Below are 12,875 nucleotides of genomic sequence, written 5' to 3'. Positions count from 1 at the left end.
TCTGAGGTACAGGGGTTAGGACTTCAGCATACGAATTTTGAGGGGACACCATTTAGCCTATAACACTGATGTCTTCCAAACCCATGCCCATAAGCATACTAACCAGTGATCATTCTGATTTTCTGTTGGTCAGTGTCAGTGACGTTTTCAATTGTTATATAGTACTTTGAATACCACATCTAGATATTGCTAAGTTTAAGAAACAAATAAGGACCAGTAATGATACATATCTTATCACTATAAGAACAAAAATAGAACACATAGCTTTTAAACCAGAAGAGAAAAAAGTTGGTCTATTCAATAGAAAATAGGAAAGAGAAAAAGAAGGCAAAACATGCAGTAAATGAAAAATATAAAATGAAAGACCAAATAGCAATTTAAAAAATTACATTAAATATAATGAGTTAAACACTTTTGTTGAAAGAAACAGATTAGATTTTTTAAGAAATGAAACAATATGTTGAGTCCCAAAGATAAATTAAGATAAAGGACATAGAAAGTTAAAAAAAAAAAGATATTTGGAAAATATAAATTGAAAGAAATTTGGGGTAGACATCTTAATAGCTGACAAAATAAAATTGAAAAACCAAAAATTTTAATAGGGACAAAGCAGGATGCTATATACAGTAAAGGAGCAATAGAATAAAAAGATACAACCATTTTAATCTGTTACGCACCTAATCACACAGCTGTAAATAATATCAAAAACCAACCAGCAGAATTTTAGGAAGAAATAGATAAATCAACAGGTGTGGCTGGAAATTTCATACTCACCCCTCAAGAAACCATAAATCAAGCATACACACATACATACACACAAATAAGCAGCAGGATCAAGACCTGAACAGTAAAATATAATAAATTAGCTCATGCTAATATATCTAAATATATATGCATACACTTATGTATCCAACAGAGAATACACATCATTTTCAAGCACACATGGAACATTTATAACAATAAAGTATAAATCAATTTCACCAAGTTCTTTGAGCATAATGCAGTAAAATTAAACATAAATTACAAAAAGTCACTAAAACATCTCATATATTTGAAAGCTAAATATTTCAAAATAATTCATATGTTAAAATCTGTGAATATAGTTAAGCAGAAAAAATTTATAGCTTCAAAAATAACATGAAATAATAAAGTTTTAAAAGAAATGAACTAACTTCAGCTTGTGAAGTGGGAAAAATAGCAGTGACAAAACCAAAGAAACAAGAAGGAAGGAAATGATAAAGATAAAGCCGGAAATGATGAAGACAAAGGTAGACAAAGACAATTAAGAACAGAAGAACAATACAGGAGATTAACAAAACCAAAAGCTGATTCTTTGAGAAGATTAACAAAGTAGACCTCTGATAAGATTAATGAAGATAAAAGAAGAAGCAAATAAACAAGGCACATAATGAAAGAGTGACATCACTACAGATACAACAAAGATTTGAAACAGATAACTTTAAGATTTTAGATGAAATACATTCCTAGAAAATATGAAATGCCAAAAATTGTCACAAGAAAACATGAGTAAATAAAATAAATAATAAGCTGATATGGTTCTTAAATAATTATCCAACATCAATGGCAACAAACAAAAGTCCCAGGTTCAATTGTTCCAGCCCCTGTTGTTGAATAGTTTATCCTTACCCCATTGAATTGCCTTGGCACTTTTATTGAAAATCCATGAACTATAGGCTGGTTGCGGTGGCTCATGCCTGTAATCCCAACATTTTTGGAGGCTGAGACAGGCAGATCACTTGCGGCCAGGAGTTTGAGACCAGCCTAGTCAAAATAACGAAACCCCATCTCTACTAAAAATACAAAAATTAGCCAGGTGTGATGGCACACGCCTGTAATCCCAGCTACTCAGGAGGCTGAGGCACAAGAATCACTTGAACCCTGGAGGTGAAGATTGCAGTGAGCCAAGATCATGCCACTGCCCTTCTGCCTGGGTGACAGAGTGAGACTGTCTCAAAAAGAAAGAGAAGGAAGGAAAGAAAGAAAGAAGGAAGGAAGGAATGAAAGAAAGGAAAAGAGAAGAAAAGAAAAGAAAATTAATTGACTATAAATTAAGGGTTTATTTCTGTGTCATTGGTGTTTATTATCTATCTTTATGGCAGTACTGTCTTGACTCTTGTAGCTTTATTGTCTTCTGAGATACTGGGAGACTTCGATGGTGGGTGAAAAAGTTATAAGTAGGAGAACAAAAGGGATGGCTGGGGTTGCTCTTCCGATCTCCTTCTCTCTCTCCTTGGATCCCTGGATCTAGTCACAAAAGGTAGGTCTCGGATTGGCTCATGAGCTCTCCTGGGCTTCTGAGAAGCTGACATAGGTCTCAGGGGAAGGAAAAGGGCAACTTTTGTAGCAATAAGTATGAAGAGTTATGAGGGAGGAGCAACTGGTATGGCAGGGGTGGTTCTCCCATATTAGAGAGAACCAGGAAGCCACATTTCCATGGAAACGTCTCAGGTTAGTGATGGAGAGCACTATTTGTGGTAGATGTAAGTAATATTTACCATCACATTTAAGCAAGTAAGCCAATGAGACCCAAGTCTTGGATTTTATTTTATTTTTAAAGTAAAAAAAGAAAGTTTATTTAACTGTTAATATGGTTTACAGATATTTCAAGAAAGCACAGAAAAATATCTACATATAATCTAAATCCCTTAAGGAAAAAGAGAATAAGAAAATTTTTTTTGGAACTTTTTAAAGAGTTTTTGAACTCTTGGTGATCTAAGTTTTGCAAATTGGATGCACTTGAAAGAATGTTAGCCTGGGCGTAGTGGCTAGAGCCTCACTCTGTCATCCAGGCTGGGGTGCAGTGGCATGATGTCGGCTCACTGCAACCTCCACCTCCCAGGCTCAAGGGTTTCTCCTGCCTCAGCCTCCGAATAGCTGAGATTACTGGCATGTGCCACTATGCCTGGCTGTTTTTTTCTATTTTTAGTATAAACGGGGTTTCACCACGTTGGCCAGGCTGGTCTTGAACTCCTGACATCAAGTGATCCGCCCGCCTCGGCCTCCCAAAGTGCTGGGATTACAGGTGCTAGCCACCGCACCCGGCCCCAAGTCTTGGATCTTATCTCCAACACGGACCACAAAACTAGAAAAAATCTCTTTTGTAGATACCAACTATGTCATGTTGTTGATCACAGGGGGATACAGGGGGACCACCTTTAGCTTCAGAGGTCTTGCAACTCTACCCCCAATATTAAAAAAGCTAGGCTATGTCCTACTGCTGCTAAAAGTCTCCAGGCTCCTTCTCTCTTCCACCTCCTTCCTCTGCTTTCCTTCCTTTCTGCCTGTCTACTTGTGTTATTCCCCAAAGGGTCTGCAGTAGTTACTGAAGGAAACATATACTTCTCATTCCCTGCTAGTAGCGATTACCACAACTGAAGTTCTAATTCCTGTCTTGCTGGAGTCTTGCGCATGACCTTTAAAAAGTAGTGCCTTTTAAAAATGTTTTAAAATCTTTGTATGGGGCTTTTCCCACTGGACTCACTACCTGCTCTAGAAGCAGAGAGGCTATTGATGTTGTTTCCTAACAGTGATTCTCCAACTTGTTCCAGGAGCTCTGCCTTGGTGAGGGTCAGAACATGGAGGCCTTGGTGAGACTGGTGCTTTTTGTGGACCAGTGTCAGATGACTGATATATTTGTTTCCATTCTGTGATTGAGGAACAGCTTCAGCAGAAGACAACGTGACTGGCATATATGTATGTAGCATAAAATCACAATCATAAGCACAAATTTCCACCAACTGAACAAGCCATTGAACTGATTGAAATTATCTGCACACTTTTTATGGGGGAGCTCTCATTAATATTTAGTAAAATAAATAATAACGGACAATATTTATTATTTTCTTCTATGCTACACACTATGCTAAGTACTTTACCTGTATTATGTAATTTAATATTCACAACAATGCTGTGAAATAGATTTATTGCCTCTATTTTACAAGTGAAACAACTGAGGCTTATAAAGTTTATGTAATTTGTCCAAGGTCTTGGAGCTAATGCATGGCAGAGCTGAGGCTTGAAATCTGGTCTACCATCAACGAGGCCTACTCCTTAAGCATAGTGTTTGTGATGTTCTTGGATGAAGGCGGAAACTCACATTTGACTTAGCAGGAAACAAACAAACTGAAGTGGATTTTTCTGTGATGGTTTTTATTCCTCACTTTTATTATTGGTGTTCATGGAGAGAATAAAGTGCTATGGATAGCTTGTGAAGCTATTGCCTGGAAAATTTCTTTCAAGATTCTTGAAAGAAATTTTCAAGAATCTATCATCTTGAGCAAATCATTTTTAGAAAATGTCTGGCTTTGGGGAATCTTTTATGGAAATATACTTTGCCTCTGACAATATAAGCTTTTGATTGCTGTGGGGCAGGACAAGACTGGTAAGCCAAGAAACCCGTCATTTATCCCTTTGCTGAGTGTCCTTCCTTCTCTTGCTGGTTGCAGGAAGCCACTGGGGACTAGACTGGCCCGTAGACAGTCTAAACGAAGGCATCACTGCCAGGATTTTGTCCTCTGGGAACAGACGATGCTGCTGTGTTTGCCAAAGGAAGACAGCTCCAAGTGTCTCTGTTTTCAGGCTTCCCTCAGTTTTCAAATAAGTATAATTTTCAAACCTGCGTTGCATTCCAAAGAACTTTTTTTTTCAGGAATGCTTTTGTACTTAACACCTCTGTGAACTCTGTGACCATACACCCTCATCTGGAAGGTCTATTTAGAGGTGGCTGAGCAGCCTGCCAAATTCAGCCTCTGAACCCTATCATTTCTGTATTATAAATGCTTTCCCCCACCCCATCCCCCGACAGCTGGAATTAAATGTTCAGAGGCATTTGGATTAGATTTGAATTGCTTGGTCAAATCTCAGTCACCTCTTCACAGACAGACAGAATTTCTAACCTGGGAAAGGGTATTAGTTTGAGCTCAGAGAATCAACTAAAGAGAGATCCTTTAAGCACAACATTCCCAGTTAGAATAAGGTTCAGCTAGCTGTCTTGAGGAACGCATGAGCTCATCATAGTGTTGCCTAACAAAGGCTGTTATTTAGCGTGCTCTCGGCAGATATTTCCCCATGAGGAAAGCTTTTCTTTTAGTATCGTCCCAAGTAAAACTTTTTGAAGTTAATTGTCAAATTCAAACATACAATGATACTGATTCTCCATCGTGGCCACAATATGTGGTTTCTGGGCATATGTCAGAACACTCTCTTAAGGCATTGATTTATTTGTCCATCAGTAAAAATGTGTTGAATTTCATGGCTATTTTGTTTTTTCTGTCTGCTCAGTACTTCTATTACTTATTGGAAAACTCCCCTCCCCAATTGTACGTGGTCTTAGTGGCCTATAGCAGTGTTTGTGACAGCTACTCCCCACCCCAGTCACAGAAATGGGTAATAATCCAGATGGGGACAATTGTGGAGGCTGACCAAGGATGAGACTGTGACTCAAGCAAGGCCAGGCTGGTAAAGAGAAGTTCACTTTCTGCTGGAAGGGTACAAATCTAGAGTTATGTATAGCCATCTTCTCTATAATATTGTGCCTGTCTGCAGAAAGAAACCAACATACAGAAGAAACAAGAGGCAAATTGTGTAGAGAGACAAAGCCTTGATTATATCATTTGGGTCTCAGAAGCCATGCCTGATCTCTTCCCAGGTATGGAGGTCAAATTCCTTTTGCTTTCTGCTTAATTGAGTTTGATTTTGGTTTCTGTTACTTTGAAGCAAAAATGTCATTATTAATATACTGTATCCACTTTGTACCAGGAACTGTGTTAGGTAGTGGGGAGACAAAGGTAGCTTAGACACTGTAATATCTTTAAGTCACAAAACTGAAGTATAGATAGAGGGCTATGGGAAAATAGGAGAGAGAGAGATTGTGCTTTAGAGTTTTTGAGAGTTTTGAACGTAGGAGTGAAATGGTAAGATCTGTGTTTTCACTCTGGTTATCATATGAAGAGTGGATTGGAATAGATGACCAGGTGTGGATGGTGAATTTAGGATGATAAAAGGGTTTTAAGGCTTTTGGACCAAAATGAGATTCTAGTCATTGATAGATGGATCTATACAATATGGAGGGATCCCTCTGGTTTTAGTATCACTGGGATTATTAGAAAGTAATGTCATTTGGCTGGTGACAGAGTCTCACTGTGTCTCCTAGGCTGGAGTGCAATGGCACCATCTCTGCTCACTGCAACCTTGACCTCCCGGGTTAAAGCTATTCTCCTGCCTCAGCCTCCCGAATAGCTGGAATTACAGGCACATGCCCCCACCCACACCTGGCTAATTTTTATAATTTTAGTAGAGACAGGGTTTCACCATGTTGGCCAGGCTGGTCTTAAACGCCTGACCTCAAGCAATCTACCCGCCTCGGCCTCCCAAAGTGCTAGGATTACAGGCATGAGCCACTATGCCCAGCCATGTCTAGTTGTTTTAAATTTATGTTTCATTCCTGTTCTTTAACATGGCAATTATACAATTTGATAATAATCCTTTTTAAGCTTTCATCTATATAGATTTGTATGTAAGAATTTAAATTCTACTATCAAGTCAAAACTGCTCTTCTCCCTGGGCATTTTCCTTGTTTTCCTCTATTGATTTCAGGCCATATGGTATATATTTCTTGAGGTCTGATGATTGACACATACTAATCATCAAATGAAACTAACAAAAACATTGATAGCACAGGCTAATTTTACTGATTTTAGTGTCCCCACTGCTAAGCATGTTGTCTAATTTGCAACAATTTTGAAATTGATATATTAATTTTCTGTTACTGCTGTAATAAGTTACCACAAATTTAGTGGCTCAAGACAACAAATAATTTGTTACTTTGTGGTTTTGATGGTCAAGAGTTCAACATCAGTCACAGAAGTCTAAAGTCAAGGTGTCAGCAGGGATGACTCATTCTGGAGCTGCATGGGAGAATAAGCTTCCTTGCCTTTTTCAGCTTCTAAAGGCTGCCTATGTTCCTTGGTTCTTGGCCCCTTCCTCCATTCTCAAAGCCAGGAGTATAGCATCTTCAACCTCTCTCTCTGACCTCTGCTGTCATTGCCACATGCCCTTCTCTGACCCTGATCCTCCTGCCTCCCTCCTGTTAGGACACTTGTGATTACATTGTGCCCACCTTGATAAAGCAGGATGATCTCCTCATCTCAATGTCCTTAACTTAATCACATTTGCAATGTTCCTTTTGCCATATAAGATCATATATTCACAAGATTTAGGGGTTAAGATGTCAATGTCTTTGGGGGGAACATTATTCCATCTACCACAAAAAAATTTGTTTTGTTGATACGATATTTTAATATGAGTTGATAGGTAATTGATGGGTTATTAACTAGGAGTCACCACAATGAGACTTCCTGATCTTAATGATCATTAAGATGTTTGCAGAAGTATTTTACTCTTTACTATAGTAATGGAGGTGGTTTGGATGAGTGAAAATCCCAACTTTGAGAAGAAGAAATAATGGTACAATTGCTTTTAGCAAGTAATCATATTAAAATTCATAACCTCTGGTTTAAACAATTGTTTAATCTTCCTGATTTTGATGAGATATGATTTGGTCACCCTATTCATATCCTCATAGGTCAAATATTATAATGTAGTTTTTAAAATAGTGTCCAATAATCATGGATCTGTGAAATTTAGTCATGGTAGGACCAAGAAAATGGTATTACCATTTTCTTCTGTTCTTCCATTGCTTCTTTCAAATCCTGGAGAATCTTTATAAGTTTCACACAGTTGCTATATCTCATTAAAAAATATGTGGAGAGTTTGAATCCTGGTTACTTTCCTAAATTAGCATCAACAATTACCAAGGAGTCACTCATATTGTTAGAGGGCAGAGCAGGTAATTGTGCATCATGCACTAGGTGAACAATTAGTATGTAATTTGCATAGCTTAAAATCAGATATTTTAAAACCACAAGATTTTCATTGTAAAGGGGGTAGTAAACATTATCTTTTAAATATACTGGAATTTTTATAACTAAGTACTTTGATGCATCTTTCATTCATTCAAATACTTATTGAGTGTCTACTCATGTAACATCCTGCTGGGCACTGAGACAGAGCTGTGGGGCAGAAAGTTTTGCATGATGTAATATGTTACCTTCTTTCGGGATACTATCAGTATAACTGATAAAAATACTTCAGGCTGGGTGTGGTGGTTCACACCTGTAATCCCAGCACTTTGGGAGGCTGAAGGGGGTGGATCAACTGAAGTCAGGAGTTCGAGACCAGCCTGGCCAACATGGTGAAACCTTGTCTCTTCTAAAAATACAAAAATTAGCTTGGCATGGTGGCAGGCATCTGTAATTCCAGCTACTTGGGAGGCTGAGGCAGGAGAATTGCTTGAACCTGGGAGGCGGAGGTTGTGGTGAGCTGAGATCGTACCACTGCACTCCAGCCTGGGCGACAGAGTGAGACTCTGATTCAACAACAACAACAACAAGATTGCTTTTTCTCCCAGTTGACCATTAGTTGGGAGCTAACTAGATATTATTTTAATTAAATAATCAGATATTTATAGTTCTTTTTTCCCCCCTCTATAAGAGTGACATATTTGAATCGGAGTTTTGGAAAAATTTCCTCCCTGGTGAAAAATTTGGGAAAATCTCTGTTATATGCTTGTAGTCAACTTGTTGGAGAAGTTGCTTTAAGAACAGAAAGATAACAATTTCAGTCCTTAAGGAGCTCATGGTCTAGTTTTAAGGGACAGCCTGGTAAGCTTATGATGGAAGATCAGAGAAATATAAGAACTATGATAAAATAGATATCTGTCCAGGGTGCCGAGGAGCGCAGAGGCTCAGACTGAAATATGAGTTCCTCCAAGATTTTCTTTTCTTTTCTTTTCTTTTCTTTTTTTTTTTTTTTGAGACGGAGTCTCGCTTTGTCGCCCAGGCTGGAGTGCAGTGGCGCAATCTCGGCTCACTGCAAGCTCCACCTCCTGGGTTCACGCCATTCTCCTGCTTCAGCCTCCCGAGTAGCTGGGACTGCAGGCGCCTGCCACCACGCCCGGATAATTTTTTGTGTTTTTTTTTTAGTAGAGACGGGGTTTCACCGTGTTAGCCAGGATGATCTCGGTCTCCAGATCTCGTGATTCGCCCGCTTCAGCCTCCCAAAGTGCTGGGATTACAGGCATGAGCCACCACGCCCGGCCTTTTTTTTTTTTTTCGAGATAGGATCTTGCTCTGTTGCCTAGGCTGTGGTGCAGAAGCATGATCATAGCTCACCGTAACCTTGAACTCTTGGGCTCAAATGATCCTCCTGCCTCAGCCTCTGAGTAGCTGGGACTATAGGAACTCACCATCACGCCTAGTTTTTTTTTCTCATAGATAGTTTTTTCTCTTGCTATGTTGCCCAAGCTGATCTTGAACTCCTGGGCTCAGGCAATCCTCTCACCTCAGCCTCCCAAAGTGCCTCCAAGTTTTTCTCTAGGAAACAGTGCCCTCCCTAAGTCTCAAAGATCAGTGGGAGCTGGCCAGGTGAAGAAGATGGGAGGGGCATCCCATGCAAAGACAATAAATATTAATTCAATGAACCAAGAAACAGTATGACTTTCATTTAGCAAACTGAGGTTCTGTGTGACTGAAGAAAAAGTGTGTAAATGAAGAGACGACATGAGGACGCAGAGGTCTTGAAGGACCTCCTTTCCCTGACTATGGAATTCAACCATGGAATTCAATAAGAAAATGTTGCACAGGGAAGTGATTTTATCACATTTGTATTATAAAAGATTGTCACATGAGCTTTATGGGTAATAGATAAGGGCACAATGACGCTTGGAGACCTTCAGGATTTCATCTGAGGGATCTGGCTGGGAAGTAAGGAAGGTCTAACTAAGGGCAGTGGCAGTAGGGATGAAAAAGAAAGAGATTTCACGTTTAGTGAAATACACAATCATAAAGTAATCTGATTTTTGAATGCTAGTAGAATGTTTAATATTTATTTAGAAAGATGATCATTTCTAAAATCATCACTGATTATAGAAAAGGATTATTTTAGAAGTAAAAGAGTGCATTCGTCTTCTTATGTTGGATATTAGTGGAGTCTCTATGAAACTGGGCAGGAGATTGGGCTCTATCTAGCACATTACCAGAAACATGGTGTGCGTTTCAGAAATCTTTGCATTTTCAATTTGGGTAAATAATATTGTACAGTTTGGCTGTGTTTTGGTGAGTTCTCTGTATATGGCTGTCTACTGAGTTTCTTCATCATAACACGGGAGATATATTGTCCTAGAAAGAGCTAGGCCTAGAAATGAGAAGATCGTGGTGGCCGTCCTTCCCCTGCTTCAAGCTGGGACTGACCACAGACAAGGTTCTGTAACTTACTGAGCTTCCATTCCTCAACTATTCGAAAAGGAATTATGGTACCTGTGCAGGACACTACAAGCCTCCTGGGGTAGTGAAAATAAGCAACAAACAAGAAATAGCTTTGAAAATCATTACAAACCAGATGGGGGAGCTGTGTGTTGTTGAGGAATAATTATGGGCTTTGGATTTAGGTTGATATAGGTTCAAATCGCAACTGCAAATAATTTGGGGCAAGCTACTTAACTCTTTTGAGTTTTAGTTTTCTCATTTCTGTAATGGGTTTAATAGCAACTATTTCAGAGTTGGTGGTGGGCCTGTGTGAGTTAACAGAGGTAAAAGATGTTAGGTTTAGGTGAGTTCTCTCTTTCATTTAAGAAAAAAGTGGCAGTTAAGAACTTCACTCTTTTCCTACTGGACTAGAAGCTAGCTTTGATCCTGGGGTGAGAATGATTGGGGGTGGGGAGTTGGCTGTTCTGTTATTGCTGCTGTCCTTGGTGGCTGCATGGCCTGGAGGAAGACAGAGTCTCTGGATGCTCCCATGTGCCATGTCTTCTAGGGTCTCCTATCTGCTTTGGTTCTTGAGGGAAAACATCTGCTGCTATTACTGAGGTTTTTTCCATTGTCATCTGTCTTCAAACTTGCTTGTGTTTATTTGTAATTTTCATGGATCAATTTAGTAGTCTCCCATTTGGTTTTATCTGTATCCTCCCACTTCCACTTTGCTCTTTATTTCTCCTTTTTTTTTCTTTATGCCTACATCATTTATCTCCTTATCAGGTGTTTTGCTTTGGTAGAGATTTTTGCCAAGTGTCTTATCTGTTGTTTCCGTCTGAGATCCCACAGCTTTGCACAATGAAAACTCCTCATGTGGATATGGTTTCCTTTTATTTTATTTTTCTTTCCTTTTCTCCATTTTTTTCTCTGGCCCTGCACCAAATTTTTCCTTTACCCTTGGGCTAAATGTTGTCATGTTCCCTTAACGCCATCTCCAGAACATACTTTGGCCTTCTCTTCCTGGGATGTCATTTTTCTCCTGGGGTCTGCACTGCAGAGTCCCCAGGTTCTTCCTGTTCTTTATAAGCCATCTTCAGCTCACAATCATTGCAAGAGACACTTTTCCTTTTTCTAGTGACCGTAGGATAATATTGTGAGGAAGATTTCTTAGGGAGTGGCGCTTAGGGAAAAGAAGTGGGTGAAAAAAGTAGGATCTCTCACATTTAAATGTGATGATATATTCAAACCATTTTTCAGTGCCTGCATATGTTAATGTTTAATAATTAGTACTATCCAGGACTGGTTTATTATGGGATGGTATTTTGGGAGGTTGGAACAGGAATTCTTTGCCACATTTGGAGATGGTGAAACATAACCGCATGTTGATCTAGTCGCAGGACATTTTAAGCTTAACTCCAGGAAGAAAGAAAAAAATATGACTTCGATGTTGGAAATAGAAAAAGGAACACTTGTCTCACTATGCTTATCAATCAGTTTGGGGCAAGATTGCCACCTCGTCTTTTGAAAAATTTGGTTACAAGTTTCATGCCTGTTTGTAAACCCTCATTTTTCCTTATTTTAACTCAAAGTATGTACAAATGCTCTAATTTCATTTAAAAATTAATCACTCACCAGCTTGAACTTAATCTAAAAACTGTTAGAATAATTTTCCTCTGCTATGTTTACGTGGTATTTCTTCCTTTCCTATTTAAGTTTGTGCTTTTATTATAGCACTTCTCATGGTCATATTTTTATTATAGCTTCTTATATATTCTCTGCTTCCTGAGGGGCTGTGGGTTTTTGGAAATCAGGAGCCATCTTTGGATCTGCGCATTTCCCACAGAACTAGAAAGCACCTCATATATAGCAGGAATTCCTTACTACAGTGTATGGTGAGAAACTACTCAGTGGGCACAATAAACCTTATTTGGATGACAGATATCCTAAAGGTCCTGAATTTACTACCACACAATCTATGCCTATAACAAAATTACACCTGTATCTCATACATTTACACAAATAAAAATAAAATAAATTGTCTCTGCTATGCTTAAGAACCAAATGTCAACTGATATCCACTGTTAAGTCAATAATTCACAATTTCCCAGATTATCTGTAGAAGCATTATTGACAAAAGTCTTTGCTGAAGTTTTACAGCTAGTTTGTATGGATTTAAGAGAATATTCAGGGGTTTTGCCAGCCAGTTGTTAAATCATTTGTAACTTAAAATTGGCTTTGCTGGGAATATTCACACCTTGGAAATAAACAAAGGATACAAATTAGGATTTTTTTTTTCTTTTGAGTGCCAGTTTGCCAGCCCTCCAAGGATCATAATGCCTTTGGTGAACTGGAACCCTAGTGAAAAAGACAAACCTTGACACATTGACATAAGTTAATTTACTATTGGCTTTAGTCAAAATTTTCTTTAACAATCAGAGATTGCAATAGAAGGCTAAACAGAAGTCAATCTGCATTGTCAGTAGGGCAGGTAGATAGATTTATGAATAGTAACAAGGAGGGAGAATGAGGACTACACATTTAGAGTGC

This window comes from Pan troglodytes, chromosome 1, assembly GCF_028858775.2.
Source record: "Pan troglodytes isolate AG18354 chromosome 1, NHGRI_mPanTro3-v2.0_pri, whole genome shotgun sequence".
Taxonomy (NCBI): domain Eukaryota; kingdom Metazoa; phylum Chordata; class Mammalia; order Primates; family Hominidae; genus Pan; species Pan troglodytes.
The sequence above is the reverse complement of the archived record's forward strand: the minus strand, read 5'-3'. Positions refer to the sequence as shown.